Source organism: Lissotriton vulgaris, chromosome 5, assembly GCF_964263255.1.
Source record: "Lissotriton vulgaris chromosome 5, aLisVul1.2, whole genome shotgun sequence".
Lineage (NCBI taxonomy): Eukaryota > Metazoa > Chordata > Amphibia > Caudata > Salamandridae > Lissotriton > Lissotriton vulgaris.
In genome coordinates, this window is record NC_141693.1 from 250,462,061 (window position 1) to 250,483,155 (window position 21,095).

Consider the following 21,095-nt stretch of genomic DNA (forward strand, 5'->3'; position numbering starts at 1 on the left):
CTGATTTTTCATCCGTGAACCCCAGCCTAAAATTTTGAATTATTACTTCTGAATTTTTAAACATGCCCTTTTAGCCTATCAACCTCACGTCTACTTTTTTGAGCAGTGTTTGCATGCTTCCTTTAGTAATTATAGTTGCATGTGCGTCCCTCACACAGGCGCGAAACCACTTTATACTTCTCAAAAATAAAACAACACCTCTATACAACAATAGCGAGAGTGATCAAAGACTTAATCAAATCCTGTACATCTCTGTCCTACTCTCGTTTTGTCACAATTCATCTCAGCCCAGGCTATATGTGACATTTCCACTGTTTATGGCCTGCATTCCTATGTGTGATATTTCCACGGTTTATGGCCTGGATGCCTATGTGACATTTCCATGGTTTATGGCCTGAATGCCTGTGTGACATTTCCACGGTTTATGGCATGGGTGCTTCTGTGTGACATTCCCATGTTTTTCTGGCCTAGGTGCTTATGTGCGACATTTCCATGGATTATGACATAGGTGCTTACCTGTGACATGTCCACGGATTATGGCATGGGTGCTTATATGTGACATTTCCATTCTTTTTGGTCTGAGGCCTTTTGTGTGACATTTCATCTGCATTTCCACAGTTTACGGCCTGGGTACCAATATGTGACATTTACACAGTTTATGGCCTGGGTGCCTATATGTGACATTTCCACGGTTTATGGCCTGGATGCCTATGTTCCATTGATTATGGCACAGGTGCCTGTGACATTTCCATGCTTTTTGGCCTTAAGCCGTAAGTGTGACATTTCCAATGCATTTTCCACTGTTTATGGCCTGGATGCCTATATGACATTTCCATGGTTTATGGCCTGAATGCCTGTGTGACATTTCCACGGTTTATGGCATGGGTGCTTCTGTGTGACATTCCCATGTTTTTCTGGCCTAGGTGCTTATGTGCGACATTTCCATGGATTATGACATAGGTGCTTACCTGTGACATGTCCACGGATTATGGCATGGGTGCTTATATGTGACATTTCCATTCTTTTTGGTCTGAGGCCTTTTGTGTGACATTTCATCTGCATTTCCACAGTTTACGGCCTGGGTACCAATATGTGACATTTACACAGTTTATGGCCTGGGTGCCTATATGTGACATTTCCACGGTTTATGGCCTGGATGCCTATGTGTGTCATTTCCATGGGTTATGGCATGTATGCCTATGTGGGACATTTCCATGCTTTCTGGCGTAGGTGCTTGTGTGACATTTCCATGGTTTATGGCCGGGGTGCTTAATTATGTGAGACATTTCCTCAGTTTATGGCATGGGTGATTGATTATGTGTGACATTTCCACTGTTTATGGCATGGGTGATTGATTATGTGTGACATTTCCACTTTTTATGGCATGGGTGATTGATGATGTGTGGCATTTCCACGGTTTATGGCATGGGTGATTGATGATGTGTGGCATTTCCACGGTTTATGGCATGGGTGCCTATGTGTGACATTTCCATGCTTTCTGGCCTGGGTGCTTATATCAGGTCATCATTTACGATTTACTATGCTCTGAAAGTTAATACAGTTAAATATGTAATGAAAAATGTGTTGTGCACCATTTTGGTATTTCTTTTTACAAATTTTTCTTGAGGAGAGAATCCTACCCAAATCCCTCTAGCAGTCGTTAGGCTTGCTGCTCTCGCTCCGCACCGTATGGGGGCTGGTCTAACAAAACCTGTTAGGGCTATTGTGGGTTCCCAGTCTGGCTCTGTTTGCATGATTTTATTCACTTTTTCTGTTTAGAGTGTTTTTGGAATGTTTTGGTTTATTTTTGTCACACAAGATATGTAAAAGTTGTTTCTTTGAACTAATGACACACAATTAGACTCTGTTAAAAATGGCATACTCCAATATTGTCCTTTCCCTCAATCGGCACAGAGCACTAGAATGTTTCACAGGTCCCTTTTTAATGCATTGGTCATTGTAGCTAATTTATTTCAAAATTGTGCTTTAAATGCACTTTTGATGTAATCTTTTCAAAATGTTCAAATGGCAGGCGAACCTCCTATTAAAACCTTACTTGGAGAAAGGCTCCCTTGCTGAAATTCAGATCGGGTATTACATCTGACTTTCAGCAGTGCCAGTTGAGGATGTGGGCGGAGACAATAGAGTAAGTGGGTGGAGCCAGTGGCGGAAGTGGGTGGAGTCAGGGGGAGAGTGGGTGTGGCCTCTGACAAACATTTGAGCACCTGGACTTCATTTTTTTTACAAATTAAGCACTAGTCTCGCCCTCCTGTAAAACTGGGACTGAGATGGCAAAGTGACCTAAAAAGATGTTTGTGATCCGCATAGATCTGATTGGGCCCCTGCCTGTCACTCCACATCAGTGTGCTGCCTGCATGGTTTCAAATGGTTCAGGTCCTGCCAGGTCTCATATGTGGTAGTAATCAAAAACGGTATTAGAAACGGGTCCCTATTGGGTCCAAAAATCATTTTCTTTACAGGCATAAAAACAATGCTCGAATTCACAATGAACATAGAATACTTTAAGGTAGTCCATAACAGCCATACTGCCCTTGTTTACATTTAATTTTATCTTCATCTTACATTCCTTAACAGTATTTGTTTTTTTCCATGTGGTGTGTCTCTGTAGTTTTTTCATGCGACAAATGACTCCTTTAAGTGAACCGAGTCACTTCTAGACGAGTTCTGATTGTGGGTGAGTGTTCATGACTTGGCATGAGTTAGAGGTTTGGGGATGAGCCTGAAGGTAGAGTGAATTTTTCACTGTGCCATTTAATGAGTCATAAAAGTCTTCACATTGAATGCATAGACAATCCTTGGCACCTCTGCAGAGCATGCTGAGCTATGGTTATAAATGTGACAATTGTAATTGTGATTTTATGGGAAAGTGGGAGAAGGACGTACACTGCAGTCAAAATAGGCAAAGTGACAAAGGCAAATAAAATGCAGTGCTTATAGTTCAATTTGTAGGTTGTTTGTGTTGGGGTGTTGGTGAAGTTAGATTAACAAAAGTACATGCAGAAGAAGAGAGTGACAAGACAGTGTGAAGAAGAAAATGATCACACGTGAGTTATGCAGATGGAGAATTTCGGATAGAAATAGTAAGAAAAGGGGTGCAAATGTCTAACCTAGTGAGAGAAGAAAGAGGAATGTGGAATTAAGCAGAACAGAAGTGCTTGAGAGACCGTAAACACAAGGAGATGATGGACGGAGAGCTGAAACTTTTCAGACACAGATCTGGGTTGAATCCATCATCGTTCTTTAGCTCACTAGGTGAGAAGGGAAGTTAGTTGCTGTCTCCCGGGCTCAAATTTTTGTTATGTGCAATTGAGCATTCCTTGCCAATCGCTCTTGTTCTGAATTCGACTTGCGTTTTAGCTTTGTTCTTTCCTTCGTTTTTAACACAAATCTTCCCGTAAGAAGCTAGAGCGGCACTGGAGACAGGCCTTCTGTCCTCTAGCCAAAATAGCTCTCAGGAAAGCTCAGAATAATTATTCCTCCACGGTGAAGGTGGCCAAAGGCCACTTTTTCGCAGAGTGCTTTGCCCAATCGAAAATAAATTCAAAAGAAATATTTTCAATCGTTCAAAGTTTCCTGGATTCCCGTGCTGAACAGAGGACTTTCCACGGCTCTAATGATTGGTGTGAGCAGCTCTTGGGGTTTTTTATCGATAAAATTAAAGCCTTACAGGATAATCTTGGGTCTGTCAATCAGCTTCAGGAGGTTTATCCCCATCACAAAGTCGCAGTGTCTGGTTCAGTGCGCCCATCCTTGGCTACATTGTCTCTCATTCCACTGTCTGACACCCTGACTATTCTTAAATCGCTTAAATCAGGCTCCCCTACTGACCCTTGCCAAGCAAGGTTATTGGCGGCAGTTGCGGATGTAGTTAATCCGGAAGTCAACAAAATTGTCAATATGTCCCTTCTGGCCGCTATGATCCCACCTGAGTGGAAAGAGGCAAAACTCCTCACCTTGCTGAAAAACCCTTCACTATATCCTACCACCCCGGCTAGCTACCGCCCAATCTCAAATCTGCCGGCTGTGGCGAAGGTGTGTGAGAAGGCCGCTCATAATGCAGCTCTCTGAGTTTGTTGAGATCTCTGGAGCCCTCCACACCACCCAGTCGGGCTTCAGTGCCTCCTACAGCACAGAGACAGCCTTGGTTGAGATGGCGGAGGCTATTAGAGAGTGCCTGGATGTTGGCGGCAGAGCAGCGTTAGTGCTCTTAGATCTCTATGCCGCGTTTGACACCGTGCTTCATCAACAACTTTTGGCACGGTTGTCCCATATCGGCATCTCGGGGCAGGTATGGAAGTGGATCGAATCCTTTTTAGCCAACAGATCACAGCAAGTATGGCTGCCCCCTTTCTCTTCTACTCTGAGAAGTCTGAAATCAGGAGTTCCTCAGGGCTCTACATTGAGCCCTCTTGTTTAATGTTTATATGATACTCCTTGTCTACTTGGCAGAGGAGCTGGGCGCTAAGATTATAGCTTATGCAGATGATACCCAGCTCCTCTTCACGTGGAACAAAACTGACTCCTCTCCGACCATTGCTAAAAGTTTTCTTGCTGAGGTCTTTAAATGGCTAGCAAAGGCCCAACTGAAATGCAACGAGGAGAAATCAGAGGTGCTCCTCTATGGTTCCTTCCCCTCGCATTTCAGAGAGGACATTTGGCCGGCCGGCTACCCCATACCCAGCTCTTCGTGGTGTCCAGCAAAAAATCTGGGGGTTTGGTTTGGTGAGGATCTGAAATGTTTGCCCCAGAATAATAAGCTGGCGGGTATGTGCTTTGGCACACTGAAACGCTTAAAGAAGTTCCTGCCCCTCTTGCCCAAAATGGCTAAAGAAATGGTGACCCGTGCGCTCATCCTGTCAAGGCTAGACTACGCTAACGCCTTTTACATTGGTCTCCCAGCATACCAGCTAAAAAAGCTACAGATTGGTCAGAACGCGACGGCTAGAACACTGTTGGGTATGCCAGGTAGATCCAGTGCCAGCCAGAACCTTCGAGATCTGCATTGGCTTCCGGTTGAGGAGTGGGTACTGTTCAAAGCTCTTACACTAGCTCATGGTGCCCTCTATAAGGCAGGGCCACAATATCTTAGGAGACGTTTTTCTTTTTATGTGCCACCTCAACATCTTCGTTCTACAGGCCAATTCCTTTCTGTTGTTCCTAGGAACCGCCTGACTAGATTAGGCGGCTGCTTCCTTTCTGTTAAAGTGGCCATGGCTTTGAACTACGAAATATTGAGATCCTCAGGTTGTTTAAAAAACAGTTAAAAACCATGCTATTTAAGTAATCTTGTGTCAGGCCAATCCTTTCTTTCTCCACCATTGGGCACTCGCGCCGGGACACTTCCGAGTAGCCGTGCGCGCTACAAATGAAGGCTAACATAACATAACTTTGCCACCTCAGTTCGGACCTAGCTATAAGCAAATCAGTCTTGACCCTGTGCCTCATGGGAATAGTCGAGTCTGAACTGCGAAGCCAGGTCTACCGTGAACCAGAAACAAGCATCTTGGGACCAGGTTCGGGGTAACGCCCCTCATCAGCCAGGCTAGCTCAAGTCCAGTGGCAAAGCGAGCAAGGGACCCACATCTGGTCATACCCTGCCAACTTAGGGTGAACACAGAAAACACATGGAGATGATGGACGGAGCAATTACACTTTTCAGACATTCACCCCCAGTCACAGATCTGGGTAGAATCCATCATTGTTCTATAGCTCACTTCGCAACCTTAGTTCAGACCCAGCTATGTGCATATCAGTCTTGAACCTGTGCCTCAGGGGAACAATCAAGTCTGATCTGCCAAGCCAGGTCTTCCCAGAAAAGGAAACAAGCATCCTTGGACGGGTCTCGGGTAACACTCCTCATCAGCCAGGCTACCTTGAGTCCAGTGACAAAGTGAGCAAGGGACCCACGTCTGGGCATATCTTGCCAATTTAGGGCAAACACAGCAAGTAAAAGGAGATGATGGATGGAGTGAAGACATTTTTCAGACAATCACCCCCAATCACAGATCTGGATTGAATCCATCATCGTTCTTTAGCTCACTTCGCCACGGTGATGGTGGTACCTTTCAATGTCCAGATATGACCACTAGGCTTGTAGTCACCTCTTAATTTTAGAGATGGTAGTCCATCAGGTTGGCGCTTGTAATGTCCTCTGCCGTCCTAACGGATGGAATACAGCCTACCAATTCAAACCAGTCCCTCACTGTTTTATGCTGCATGCGCAGGTCTGTCCTTACTACTGACACCTGGAATCACTATGGATGTAAGTACACTTTTAAAAAAAAGCTATATATTCATGCCACTCAATCTACAAAGCCCAGGCTTGAAAATTAGTAGTGCACAGATGTAGCTGTGCAATGACAGTGCTCCCTTCTGTGAAACAGTGATGAGTGGAAATTGTCACGTAGGCTATTCATAGACCAGCCCTTTGCCATAAATAGTTATGTAGAGTGCTTAGCCCAAATTCACATAATGAAACAGACAAATGAGGCCGATTCCCAAAAGAATGTATAAGTACAGGAGGTAGTACTGCAGGAGTATTCTTTCACACAATCTTCCATGCCTTTGTGAATCTGGTCTGAAACTTCCAACTCCCTGTTACTAAAAGTGTAGGAAGGGCACAATGGTTTCTATTTGTACTGATTGTTTATGAATATTCCCCGAACATTCCCATTTCATTCCCGTTTTAGATATGTTGGGCAAAATCACAAAGTCATGTAAGAGTACATAAACGAGTACTACAGAACTACTTTATGTACTCCAAAATGCCCTTGTGACTAGGCCCCTATACATTTAACTAAATTGGAATTCAGAAGGTGCATATCAAATTTTACCTGTACACTGACTCGTAGAAGTCTTGAAGTCAGATTCAGATTGTGGTGTGCCTGGTGCGACTGCTCGCTCTATGAATATTTAATGCACATTTATTGATTTAGGCGAATAAGAAATGAGCATTTTCAACAAGGATTGCGGTACCTAGCAAAAAGGACGAAGGGCATAAATTCTGGGTGATAACCAAAGAAGTTACTTTTTAGGTAACGAGCAGGTTGAGTAGTGGAACTGAAGAGCAAACAATCTAGACACAGCAGAGACTTTAACCCCATTGATGCTGCAGTCGGCCGTTGAACGTTCGGAGCACTACCTGGCTGGTGCTGCGAACGTTCAACGGCCGACGCGGCCCCGCCCACTCTGTCGAATGTCTGCACTGCGCCGAAATAATGGTCGCAGTAAACTGGTTAAACAACAGACCAGGAACACTGGAGACAAATATAAATATCAGCATATTTACATTAAAGAGATCCTGGTGAGTACAGGAGACTGGACAGGTGATAGTTAAGGCCACTTTCCACTTTTTAGCAGGTAGGGCTTAAAGATAGGTTTGAGAAAGATGAGAGAGGAGAGGAGATAGTTGCACAGTGAGTCAGATTCCGATATGGCTACTGTAGTTGTCACAACAAACTCTGGGGGATATGTACAAGGAAGTGCTGATGAGAGGCGATAGCCTTCCTGGCTTAATGCCTTTCTCCACCACTTCTGAAACACAAGGCAGCACAATATTTACAAGAATGTGATGCAGCGCTGCGTTTTCCCCTGCAATGGCTCTAAATTTAGCAACTTGGTGACAACGCAGGCACCCTTGCACCAGATTGCAAAGGTGTCTTTGTGCAGGGGAGGATTGTTTATGTGTAGAAGGTGTCCCTTCCTGCACATAAACAATAATAGAAATGTCATTCTGTCAATTTCATGCATGCTGCTTAACACCTTCCTGTACATAAACAAACAATGACATTTAGCTTTTTAACATGTGTGCTGAACAAGGCAGCGCAAATTGAAAAAGCAAAAATGAGGTGAAATAATGTATTTCTCTTAATTTCGCCATCTTAAGATCAGTTTTTACCTAGTCTTTATTTTGACTCTGCCTCCTATGAACGCCACCCTTGTAAATAGAGGGCAGTGTCAAAATGAATGGGCGTTGCTGTGGAACACCGACCCCAACACCCACTGCCCACCCCTTTCACATTAACCATAGCGTTAAAGGGGGCCTTATGTACAAGGCAGCACTAAGACACGGTAAGTGGCTTTACGCTGCCTTGAACATAATTTGCAGCCCCTATCGCCACCACAACATCAATATTGGTGACGTTGTGGTGGTGATAGGGGATTGTACATATGCCCATTTGTATTTTGGGACATGCTACCCTGGTATTTTGAATAAAAAATATAAATGTAGATTTCGCCAGCTAGTTTTCTGAAAATAAAGGTATTTAAGAAAATGCCCTGAGCTCCACAACGTATGAAATTTTAAAGAACATTTGCTTTGGCAGCAAATATGGCCTACCGTTATATAGCATGGCTTCCCGCAGATGCATATTCCTGCACAACATGTATTCCGGTATTCAGCCACCTCCGTAATTTGTACCCCCAAAGAATTGCTGCAGTAGATGTTGCCATTAAGGAAGGCATTTAGGGTCATATGTACAATGAAGAGGTGGAGTGTGTCATGCTCCGCCATGTCGGAAACGCAAGGCTGCACCATATTTACAAGAATGTGGTGCAGCCTTGCGTTTCCCTTGGCAATGGTGCCAAGTTTAGCAACTTAGCGCCAACGCAGGCACCCTTGCAGCAGAGTGCAAGGGTGTTTGTGTGCAGGGGAGGATTGTTTATGTGTAGGAAGGTGCTCCTCCCTGCAAATAAACAATACTAAAAGACCATTCTGTCACTTTCATGTGTGCTGCTTCATGCAGCACACATGAAAGTGTCAAAACAGCATTTGTTTTTAAAGGTTGTTTATGTACAGGATGGGACACCTTCCTGTACATAAACAAACCATGGCAATTTGCTTTTTCCATGTGAGCTGCCTTGTGCAGCACTCATGGAAAAAGCAGAAACGAGGAGAAAAAATGCATTTCTAGATATTTCGCCAACTTAAGACCAGGTTTTACCTTGTCTTAATTTTGGCCCTGCCTCCTATGTAAACCACCCTTGTACATAGGAGGCAGCATCAAAATGAATGGGTGTTGCGGTGGATTGCTAACATAGCGTCAACATGAATGGGAGTTGCAGTGGAACGTTAACATTGCGTGAAAGGGAGCCTAATTTGCAAGGCAGCATTAAGCTCCTATCGCCACCAAAACGTTGGTAATAGTGACGTTGTGGTGGCGATAATGGCTTGTACATATGCCCCTTTAGAGTCTGCAAACATGAACCCCCCACAGCCACTTTCACAAAGTGATGTTGCAAAACAGCAAAGTCTGCTTACAATAAATGCACTCCACTTTTGGCACATCATTGGAAAACCCATCATTGTAGTGACTTATGAGTTTAATGATGGCAAAGACACCCCAAACTCTTTCTTCAGGCATAAAAAAATCGTACTCAAACATGCATTCATAGTTGATAGTTAAAGTAGCTGGTATACTTCGAATGTGGGTTTATTTCCACATTTGTGAGTTTAACATGCATTTGCTACACCATGACCATCATATTAAAGAAAAGAGGACTTAAGTCTTTGGGCAATCTAGAGCAGAGTTCTGGAAACACACTGACAGAAAAGAGACTGACACAAGGACCGAGAGCGATGCTGTAAGTCAAGCATGCACTACACATCACAATCTTCTTAAAGCCAATGAGAATGAACACTAGGGGACCAGCAGTCCTGGGCATGAACCTGTGGAAGACCTCGCTGCAAGGCTCAGCTGCATTGTGCCATGAAGGATCGAGGCACACGGACAAGCAGGCGTTCGCCCGAAGACAAAGCTGGTAGAAGACCACACATCGATTATCTTCTTATTCTTGTGTGAGTTGTAGCTCATTGTGTGAATATCACAGTATATGAAACTGTCATGACATAAAGTGTGCAGTGAGGAAAGAGTAAATAAATGCCCCTGGGAAGTAAGGACCATGTCCCATAGTGTGAGAGTTTGAAGACCCAAGAGGGCCAAAAAGACTCACCAGTGCCGGCACCACCAGCTCCACCTGGCTGTGATCCCACCACCACTGCCACACTCTGCGAAGAAGCCTTCCCCTTGCACCGTCCTGACCCCAGTGAGGCTGTCCAACATGGCGCCACATCTTCATGCATTTCCTCCTGCGACAGAAATGAGTAACTTGAACACAAGAAACTGAAGACACTGGAGCATGATATGCAATCAGTTACTTGTGGGGACAGAAAGGACAATTTAGACTTGGTGGTGCTCTCTGACTGCCTGCAGTTCTAGGGACACCAGTGCTTTAAGCATCCTTACAATAAAACATAATTCACATCCATAAGTTATTTTTCTGTAAACACAGGTGCTCTGTCAGAAATTCTGACATTTTGCTGCTAACAAACTAAACATCTCTGCAAGGGAGATCTTCTTTACGACTTATGTTGGAATAGACGTCCAACGGCTTAGGTGTAATAGGGGGCAACTGTCACAAGGGTCTGCAAAGTAAGTTAAAACCCTAACACGCAATTCTTTCGATCCTTCAAACATAAACATCATTTGTAGAGTGGAATCAGCCCATTCTTAACCTTGCAAGAAGCGAAAAAAAAATACAGATCCCACCATGTCTAAACTGGAAACTGCACATTGGCACAGTAAATGCAAAAGGTACTGCTACTCTTCATCATAAATCTTTATTCGGATTAACAAGAATCTATAAAAGAATAAAAACACAAAAATACAATATGTTTGTTACAATATCTTGTTACACAATATTAAAGCCAACATTATACCACAGACAAGTAAAACAATAATAATTATCCTTTCAATCTGAAAGTGTATAAGAATCCTGTAGTCCAAACTATCAGATGTGCAAAAGTCGCAGGGTTAAAAATATTTGATATAAAATGCATCCTTCTAGCAGTATCATATCATAAATACCTAATCACCCCTCAGTACATTTTATGAAGACTCAAATATAAAAGTGAGATGTAAAATGATGGACATCCTTATTAGGAACTCAGAACGTAAGGTACAAAAAATCAGAGAAGAAATAGCCACATTAGAAAAAGAAATCAATGACACCAATATGAGTGATGTCATAGTAAAGAATCAGGACATCCTAAAAAAAGAACTTGCAAAATATCAGATTTATCTTAAGGACAAAAACACAACAGAAAATAATACGTGATCAAGGGGATTATGACAGGGGCCAAATATTTACGTTTGCACGTAAATATGATGACATAATACCCAAACCCTCATTTTTTTTTTGTATTTTTTTTTATTGCAGAATTAGTAACCAATTCACAAAATAGATTAACCAGTACACTTATGGCGTCCCAATGCATAGACAAAGTAAGCAGAATATCGTACACAGCCATTTAGCCCACAACCCGGAGCCGGGCGGCGCATCGATCCGTACTTCCAGCAAGAACATCACAGTGATCACCCCGGAGGGATATCTGGTCAATAACATCATTCTGTATCTGCATTTTACCCCCCTAAACTCCCGCCCCTCCCCTTACACCAGCCAGCATGCTCCAGCGATCCATTTGAGCGACTTCGCACTTGTAATCCTGGTCCCATACCTATCTTCCAGTGGACGCCTATCGTGTCGACCCTACTCTACTATCACCCTCGCAGCCTGTCTGGGCCCTCTCGGTACCCTTGGAAGCGTACCTAACCCTAGGTTCAACTACAGTGTCTCCCTGAACATGGCCTCGGTGCCTAACACCTTCCCCAAACAACACCCTCTCCCCTCCCCTCCCCGCAACCGCTGCTGATGTGGGCCTGGTCTTGCTAACACTACAGTGGAGCACGCTACAGATCGAGTGGTGCCTTTGCTCTTTCAAGCCTCATGGAGCCCCAGGTATGCAATTTGTCTATTCTTCGTCCTTCACCATGTAGTCACGCAACGCTTGGACTATCGTCTCCCACGCCATTGACATTTCCAAGCTCTTGTCATTATCAATCCTGACAGCCTGTCTCATCCGGAGCACACTCTCACATTCAGACCATTTCAGCAGTTCATTCACCCATCTTCTCACCGACGGTCCCTCCTTAGACTTCCAGTGCCAGGTAATTTCTCTTTGCGCCAATATGAGCCCTAGATCAATGAATTTGCTCGTTACTTTTGTGTTTCTTTGTGTGCGGAAACCAGAGCAACAGACACGCCGCCATGTCAAAGTCCACCTCCCGATCAGTCACCACATTCAGGAGTTCCCCCACTTCCAGCCAGTACATCCCCAACTTTGGACAGCCCCACAACAGGTGGTCTATGTCAACCTCTGGCGCCAGGCACCTCGGGCACAGTGCTTCATGTACCCGGAAGTACCTTTTGATCTTTTCCGGGGTCAGGTAAGCCCTGTGTAGGATGTAAAAGTGTATTTGTTGAAAACGTGCATTTCTTGTCCCTTTCCATGTTCGTTTCAGAATATGTCCCCACACCGTGTCTGGAATGGGCCTACCTATACTATCCTCCCATTTCGATTTCAGCACCAGAAGCGGTTCCAATCCCTCATGTAACATCCTGTAGGCAGGTCACCGCTTTAAATGTACCCGCGGCCATCACTACATATTGGCAGGCCATGGTCGTTTCTGGCTCGAGGAGCCCTCCTTTCCAGTGTTTCTGTATCGCCGCCACCACTGCCGCATGTAAAAGGAAGCTCCCGTCCAGTAGACCAAACTGTTCCTGCAACGTCTGAAAGGGGACCAACATTCCATCCACATACAGATCTCCCACCATCTGTAAACCTAACTCCTCCTATTCCGACAGCGGGGACCAATCACCCCCATGTGGCAGCGCAGTCAACATTCCCAGTGGTATCTCTGGGGCATACGGCCGGGCCTTCTTTGTTCTCTTCAAACTCTTGTGCCAACACAACCTGATCATCTTTTCTTCCATAGTAAGGCCCCTTAACTCTAGTTTCTGTTGCATAACTATGTAGGCCAGGACGTGACGTTGTATACCAGTCCCTCGTTCGTGTTCCGGCCCTCTAAATTCCCTGGCCACGTGTTGTGTGAATATTTGAAGCTGCGCCGCCAAATAGTATAGCTCAAAATCGGGGACTGCCATCCCCCCTTCGAGCTTGGGTCTAAGCAAAGTATTCAATGCTACTCTGCGTCGTCCGTGACCCCAGAGGAAGTCCGTTGTCAACATCCTTAGTTCCTTAAAGATCCGCTGAGGAATCCAGATGGGCAGTGTGCGAAAGTAATTGAGCAACCTCGGGAGCACCACCATTTTCAGTAGTGCCACTCGGCCCAGCACTGACAAAGGGAGAGAGGCCCAGAAGGATATACAACCTCTCAGTGCACGTATACAACGCCCTATGTTACCCTCCAACAGATTCGCGACCTCATGATAGATGCAGACTCCCAAATACGTGAAGCAAGATTGCTCCCAGACCACACCCAACTCACGAGGGGGACATTGTGTGTCCGCCCTAAGCGGAAAGATACAAGTTTTATTCCAATTCACCTTAAGTCCCGACAACAGACCAAACCTGGACAACATGTTCATCGCCCCCGCTAGAGCCTGTTCTACATCTGCTAGGTATAACAATAAATCGTCTGCATACAGAGATATGTAGTGTGATTGCTCACCCTGTTCGATCCCCTGATACATGGCCCCCGACCTAGCCCGCGCTGCCAATGGTTCCACTGCCAGCGCAAACAGCAGCGGGGACAACGAACACCCTTGTCTCGTCCCTCTACGGACCGGATAATCCGAAGATACAATCGAGCCCAGGCGTACCTTTGCCGTGGCCGATGAGTACAACACTCTCGTCCATCTGCCAAACCCTTCACCTATACCAAACTTCCCCAGTACCTCATCCAAGTAAGCCCATTCAAGGCTATCAAAAGCTTTTTCAATATCAACTGATAAGACCGCCGGTCTTCCATCAGTGTCCGCAGCACCGTCCAATATCCTGATCAGTCGGCGTATGTTTAGCGTCGTGTTCCTAGTAGGAATGAACCCTGCTTGGTCCCTGTGCACCAGTCTGGTCATGTGTGGAACCAATCTGGTGGCCAGGATACGGCTCAATATCTTATAGTCCACAGTCAGTATGGACAAAGGCCTATAGGACGTTACATCAGATGCCTCTCTACCGGGTTTCAGCAGCGGTACTACCAGCGCCTCCCTCATTGATCTGGGTAGGTACCCCAATCTTCCAGCCTCCGCATACACCACCAATAGTCTGGGCGCCAAAATATCGACGTATTTCTGATAAAATTCGATCGGCAGGCCATCTACCCCAGGCGTTTTGTTCCTTGCCATTTGTTTAATGGCCACTCTAATTTCCGTTAGCGTTATAGGCCCTCCCAACTCCTTCGCATCTTCGTCACCCAGCACTGGGAGCGGTACTGAGTCCAGGTATGCTCTGATTTCCGAGGCCTCCACCTCTAAGTGGCATTCATGCAACTTCGCGTAATAAGACCGAAAACGCGCCATCACCGCCGCCTGCGAATAAACCATCTCCCCTGATTCCGTTTTTATGCTCATAATTGGGCAGCCTCTAAGTTCCGGGTTGGCAATCCTGGCAAGCAGCATACCCACTTTATCCCTCTCGGCATGCGCTTTAATGGCGTATTACTTATAATCATAACTCCGCAGCCGTTCAGTTTTGGTCGCCACTACCTCTTTAGCCTCTAATAACCGGTCTTGTAAGTCCGGTCGTTCAGGCCTACGCCGTTCCAAGTCCCTTAATACCTCCTCCGCTTTTGCAAGTGCATTCAAAACTGACGTTCGTGCATTCGAGAACCTGCCCATGCATACTCCTCTCACCACCACTTTCATCGCATCCCATTCTGTAGATCTGGTATTAGCTGAACCCTCGTTTTCCTCAAAGTAGTGTTCTATGCCCTGTTGGACCGTGTCACTAAACACCGAATCCTCTAAGGTGTCAGACCGTAGCCGCCATGTTGGAACCGCTGATCTCGCACGTTGCCACTGCACTAATACCAACAAGGGATTATGATCTGAGATGGTCCTAGTCAGGTATTCCGTGTGGGTGACCATGGCAGCCAGGGAGCTACTACACAAGACCGAGTCTATCCTGACGTGTAACGCATGGAGAGCCGAAAAAAATGAATAATCCCTACTATCAGGATGCTGCTCCCTCCATACATCTAGCAATCCCCACCTCTCTTGCCAGTTCTTCCTATGTGTGGATAACCTGCGTACCGGGGAATCAGCCAGCGGCGGGTGCGACCTATCAAGCGCCACATTAGTAATCGAGTTGAAGTCACCTCCTAGGATAATGGGGCCTGCCAGGAAAAAGGCCAGTGAGCTCGTAAGGCCATCAAAAAAGTGAGCCTGATCAACATTTGGGGCGTATACACTGCATAAAACCACATCCCTGCCATATAACCTCCCCTCCACCACCACATATCTACCCTCAGGGTCCACCAACTGATTCGTAACCTGGAACGGTATGCCCGCCCTTACCCATATGAGCACCCCTCTAGCAAACGCTGAATAAGTGGTACCAAATACCTGACCCCGCCACCTCTTCTGTAGTGCAGTGCATTCTTGCTTAGTTAAATGAGTTTCCTGTAACATTGCAATCTGGACACCCCGCCTCACCAGATAAGCATGCACCTTGTGGCGTTTGACCATTGTTCGCAGTCCCCGGACATTCCATGTTAAGCATTTCAAATTAGGTAACGTCCCCATGGTAATCATTACTGTACCAGTTCAATAGCAACCAGTTGCTGCCCACATCGTTGCAGTGGCTTCCCCCCAGGATAACTGTTGAAAAAACTCCCCAAACCCCACTCCCCAGGACAGAGCCTAATAACCCAGTTTCAGCCCTGTTCCAAACCTGTAACACAACACACATCAGTCTAATCTCTGGTCGCCACCACAGAAGGCCTTAAGGGCCACAAGGGGGTGATTTATCGCCGACCCAGGGCAGGCGGAGCCCCCGCCCCGCGCCTTCCATCCCACACTGCTTGTTCACCACCATACCTGCCGGCCCTTCAACCATTAGGAGAACCTGCCCCCGTAGAAACAACGAAATCGGCAAGCCCAATCAATAGTCACTCATTAAAGAGTCCATCTGATGTTTGTGGGGTAACCGCAGGGCCCTTCGAACTCTCAGCCTCCGATAGTTCTTCTCCAGTTCTGCCTCCGTCCTCACCAGAGTCCGATTCAACCAGCACCTTCTCCTGTTGCGACCTCGTGATACTCGCTGTTGCAGCCAGCGCCCCCTTCTTGTCCGCGGCCATCTGACCCTCCCGCTCCGCTCTCTTGAGCTTGTTTCGTGAGCGGATTCGTTGTGATTTTCGGATCTGGAGCGGTTTATGTCTCTCCCGTTGATTTTTACCAGTCCGGTCCGTGCCGGCTCGATACAACTCAAGCCATGACCACGCTTCATCCGGGGTCTGAAAAAATTGGGTATTCCCATCCAGGATAACACGTAGTTTAGCCGGGAAGAGCAAGGAGTATTGAATGCCTTCCTCCCTCAGCTCCTTTTTTCACTGCTAGGAAGGACGCTCTGTTCTTTTGGACCTCCTGTGTGTAGTCCGGGAAGACTTTAACCCGACTATTGTCCACCTGAAAGGGGCCCAATGTGCGAGCCCTCTGTATTAACAGGTCCCGATCTTTATAGTGCAGGAGTTTCACCACCATCGGCCTAGGTGGTCGCCCTAGCATCGGTGGGCGAGCTGGCACCCTGTGTGCCCGTTCCAGGGAGAAGAAGGGAGATAGACCCTCTGGCGCCACCACCGTTTTGAACCAGTTCTCCTTATAGGCCACTGCGTCGTCCCCTTCGATTTTCTCCGGAAGGCCTACAACCCTCACGTTGTTCCTCCGATTACGACTTTCTGCATCCTCTGCTCGTCTCTCCAGTATGTCCAGGCGGCTGGGGATAGACGTCAGTTTATGTTCCGCGGTCACCACCACAGGCTTCAGTTCTTGAAGCAATTGTTCATGATCTTTTACTTTGTCCGATAGCTTGGCATGGTCCGCTCTCAGGAGACCCAGCCCTGTGGCGACCTGCGCAATGTCCTGATGCAAAGCCTCCTTAGTCGCAGTTATTGCATCCAAAATGTTGTCCAGTCGCTGGTTCAGCCTCTGTTCCTGCTCCGTCACCAACGGGGAAGCCCGGGCCTCGCCATCTCGGGTCAGCGCAGTCGAGTCGTCCCGGCCCTGTTCCACGACGGCGGCCCCGCCAGCAGCCGCCATCTTAGTTGCTTCGGGCGTCGTCATACGGCCGCCGCAGGCCTTCCTCCTGGTCTCGTGATCCCCGTCTCGGGAGCCTTGCTCTCTTCTGTCGGTTCTAGTGCAAACATCCCAACTGGGCTGCCGAGCCGTGACCCTCTCCGACGGTGCCGATAGCCACTGGAAGCCGGGGCCGCCCGTCAGACAATCACCAAGGCCGAGGTTGGGGGGGAGGGGAGGATAGAGGCGGATGTCGTGTCAGCCGTACCCCAGTCCAACGCGGGCCCCCGCACCTCCAAGTCCACTCCCTAGACCCGTTCAGGTGGGCCCTAGCTTCATCAGCCCTATTGAAAGAGGCTCACACTTCCTTTCGGTTCCGGTCCGCCTCGCCCCTTGAGCAGAGACCGCCGTCTCTCTACGCCGCCATTTTCTTCCCTCTCGGCGTAGCACCTCCGGCCTCCACCAACGGGTCTCAGCGTTATGATCGGTCTCCCGAAAGCCCCCAGCTGCTCTCCGATGTTTCCTCAACACTTACCACGAGGAAATCGCCATGCAGGGAACGCCAAAGGTGTAGTTTTCAGGAGAAATAGCGGGACCATGCGCGGAGCTGCAAGCTCACGCCGCCATCCCGATCGGCGTCCAAGCCACGCCCCCCTCATGCCCAAACCCTCATCTAATGTCCTGAGCGATGCTAGGGAGTCTAGCATTTCTTCGAGCAGTACTTCCATCTCATCAGTAGAGAGTGACCTGGTGAAGGCCCCAGTACCACTGCCCCAACCCTGCATTGTTTTTTTTAGGTGAAGTTCAACGCTATCGCTTAGAAAACAATAAGAAAAATCCTATTGAAAAACAAGGAGGGGTCGCCAAAAACACAAGAGCAGTGACAAAGGCAAGAACAGAAATTTAACAGAGCAAAAAACAATGAAGATTGTGCACCGCGAAGTGGACAGTATTGGAAGTGATGTGTCTAACGCTCTTAGCATTGTTAATTTATCATCAAGAATCTTAACCAAACAGGAAACTTCTGTTCTATGTAAGAGTCTGAATTTCTGTATGATTGATAAACCACTTTTTGACAATATACACTTGGATTTATTTAAGTTTGTTCGAAAACTTAAATTAAAAAAATATTTTGTTGATCATCCATCTGGGCATTATTCTGTACCGAACAATGTTGTTGACTCTGAGTTCACAATTTCAGATTTAAATGTTGTCCATCTGATCACGACACTAGATGGTGAAGATGACTCTAGTGAGTTAATTGACTTTGCACAAGAACTCAACATATGTGAGGATGTAACTAGATGGTGGCCTACGCGAAAAGTCTAAGTTTATCCACCCTAATATCACCAACTACATCATTGACGGATTCTCAAATAGATTAACGCAAGAACTATATAAACTTGAGGACAAACGTGTTGAGCAGTAAATGTGCGCATCATCAAAATCTGACCAAACAAGATAAAGAACTTTTGCAGTCGATTAGAGATTATGTAAATATAGTGGTGCCTGAAGCAGACAAAGGGGGCAACATTGTGCTAATGAACCGTGTTGATTACTTATCTAAAATTGATAAGTCCAACCCTACTGAAATGATAAAAAGGAGAATCAATGCGCAGCCAATGGACTGGCATGAGTCCTGTCTCATCACTGACTTAGAGTATAGATACCTACTGGCACAACATTCCAGACATCCCTGCATCTATGCTCTTCCCAAAATACATAAAGGGAGCCCCTTCCCACCCGGGAGGCCAATTATATCTGGCAATGGGGGCCCCACAGAAAGAATTGCAGAATATGTGGATACTTTCCTTCAGCCCTTCATCTGAAATCTACCCTGTTATTTAAGAGATAGTAGGGAATTCATCTGCAAATTGAAGCTTTTAGATGGGAGCAGGATGTTTTCACTTTCGTCACTGTGGACGTGGATGGCCTTTACACAAGCATTCAGAGAGACTGTGGTTTAAGAGCTTTCAAATTCTATCTGTATTAATGCAATGCCAAGCACTTACAACACACGCACATGCTACTGCACATGTCTGAATTGACCTTGACACAAAATGCTTTTATGCACAATGGAGAATGGTTTTTACAGAAACAAGGTACCATCATGGGCTCTTGGTTTGCTCCATCGTATGCAAACCTCTTAATGGGGCTGTATCAGATGGAGCATGCCGGGGGCTTTGGTGCAGGTGAATGGATGGACAACATCCTATTTCTTTGAAGATATATTGATGATGTCTTCCTGATCTGGAAGGGCAGCAGTGAAGATCTTGATGCATATTATGCCTACCTCAATTTGAACAGGTTTAATGTCAAGCTCCCTATAAAAAGCTTCAAACGGGAGATGGAGTTCTTAGATCTCTGGTTGTATGTGGAGGGAGATGTCATACATAGTGACATTTTTAGAAAGTCAACTGCATGTAATAGTGTCCTCCACGCCACTAGCTGCCACCTGAAAACAACCATTTCTTCCATCCCCTTTGGAGAGATGGTAAGAGTTTGCCGTAATTGCAGTGAGGAACATAATTTCATTAAAAATGTTGAAATAATCAAGAACAAGTTTGATCAAAGAGGCTATGATCAGGACTGCGTGCGAAAAGCTGAGAGCAAAATCCTCAGAGCTGATAGAAAATCGACTCTCTCCAATAGAAATCGGAATAGAAGTAGCTCATGCCAGATAGACATGTAATTCATAACTGAATACAATATCTATAGTGGCCTACCTCCTGATATGATTCCATCGAAACCGAAGGTGATATACAGAAAAAGCAGAACCATACAAAATATGCAATGTCCAAGCTATATAAAGCAATCCAAACCATCAGTAAAAACTTGGTTACCAGAGAAACCATCTGGGTTTTTCGTTTGTGGAAATTGATGTGTATGTAACTTAGGTGAAAACAAAACATCCAGTTTTCAGTACAATAATTAGAGAGAATTCAAAATAAAGTCTTACATCAATTGCAACACAACATATACTGTGTATTTGTTGAAGTGTGCTTGCAACAAAGCATATGTGGGCAGCAGTATACAGAGTATGAAGGCACATATACAAGAACATGTTTGTGCCATAAAAAAGCAAAGATGACAGATATCATGTATCTGCCCATATACACACAACACACCCTGACAAAACGAGAGTAACCTTTCATGCCATAGACCATGTAATTAGCAACGAGAGAGGTGGTGACAAGAAAAGCTATCTTAGGCAAGTTGAAGCATGCTGGATCTGTCATTTGAGAACAGTAATGTTTGGTTTAAATATTAATAATGAGTTTCACCATTTTCTCTAAACAATCATGACAGAAATGTAAACATAATGTGCTTTCATCCTATGTTTTGTCTGATGTACGAATCTATTTACTCTCTGTATTGGGTTTTAAAACATCATCTGAATCACCACTTGAAATTTATCCACTTTCCCTCAGTATTACATTTGTGTATCTGCATTATTTATTCTTGAAAGTATACTGGGTCTTTCTATCTTTGACACTGAGGCTCAAGAGACTCTTTGAACTACCCACTGGAAACTCATTGTTTTCCATTCAGCATTAAAATTGTTAATTTACATTATTTGACACTGTGTACACTTTGGACTTGTGAAGTTTGTTTTGTTTATATATTCTCAATGTTACTCTGTTACATCTTTACATTTTTTGGGGGTGTTTGACAGATTTCATGGAAGGATAGTGCATTTTCAGGGTAGAATCCCACTTTAAATTATGCTGGTGTTTTTACGTGAGATATTAAGGTGCATGTGGTTTCAAATGCGCTACAACAACAAAAATTCCATTCTATAATAATGTATTCGGGTTCACCTGTGCTGATTGGGCATTTTTGGCCATTGTTCTTTCCTGCTGTTGATAGCAAGGATGTGCTGCACCAGAGCTTGTTAGCCTAGATTTTGTAGTTTGTTCGTAGTTCTTGTGATAAAATGCTTCAATAGATGCAATGGATTTATTGTGGATCGCCAGTGAAAA

General features: G+C 45.6%; 1 long non-coding RNA gene across 1 annotated transcript in view; it reads right to left on the minus strand.

Moving 5' to 3' along the window:
- Window positions 1-21,095, minus strand: part of LOC147710620 (uncharacterized) — a 56,995-nt gene that overhangs the window by 21,886 nt on the left and 14,014 nt on the right. Inside the window, exon 2 of the long non-coding RNA XR_015295868.1 lies at window positions 9,973-10,108. This is a non-coding gene — a long non-coding RNA (uncharacterized LOC147710620). The remainder of the gene's footprint in view (window positions 1-9,972; window positions 10,109-21,095) is intronic.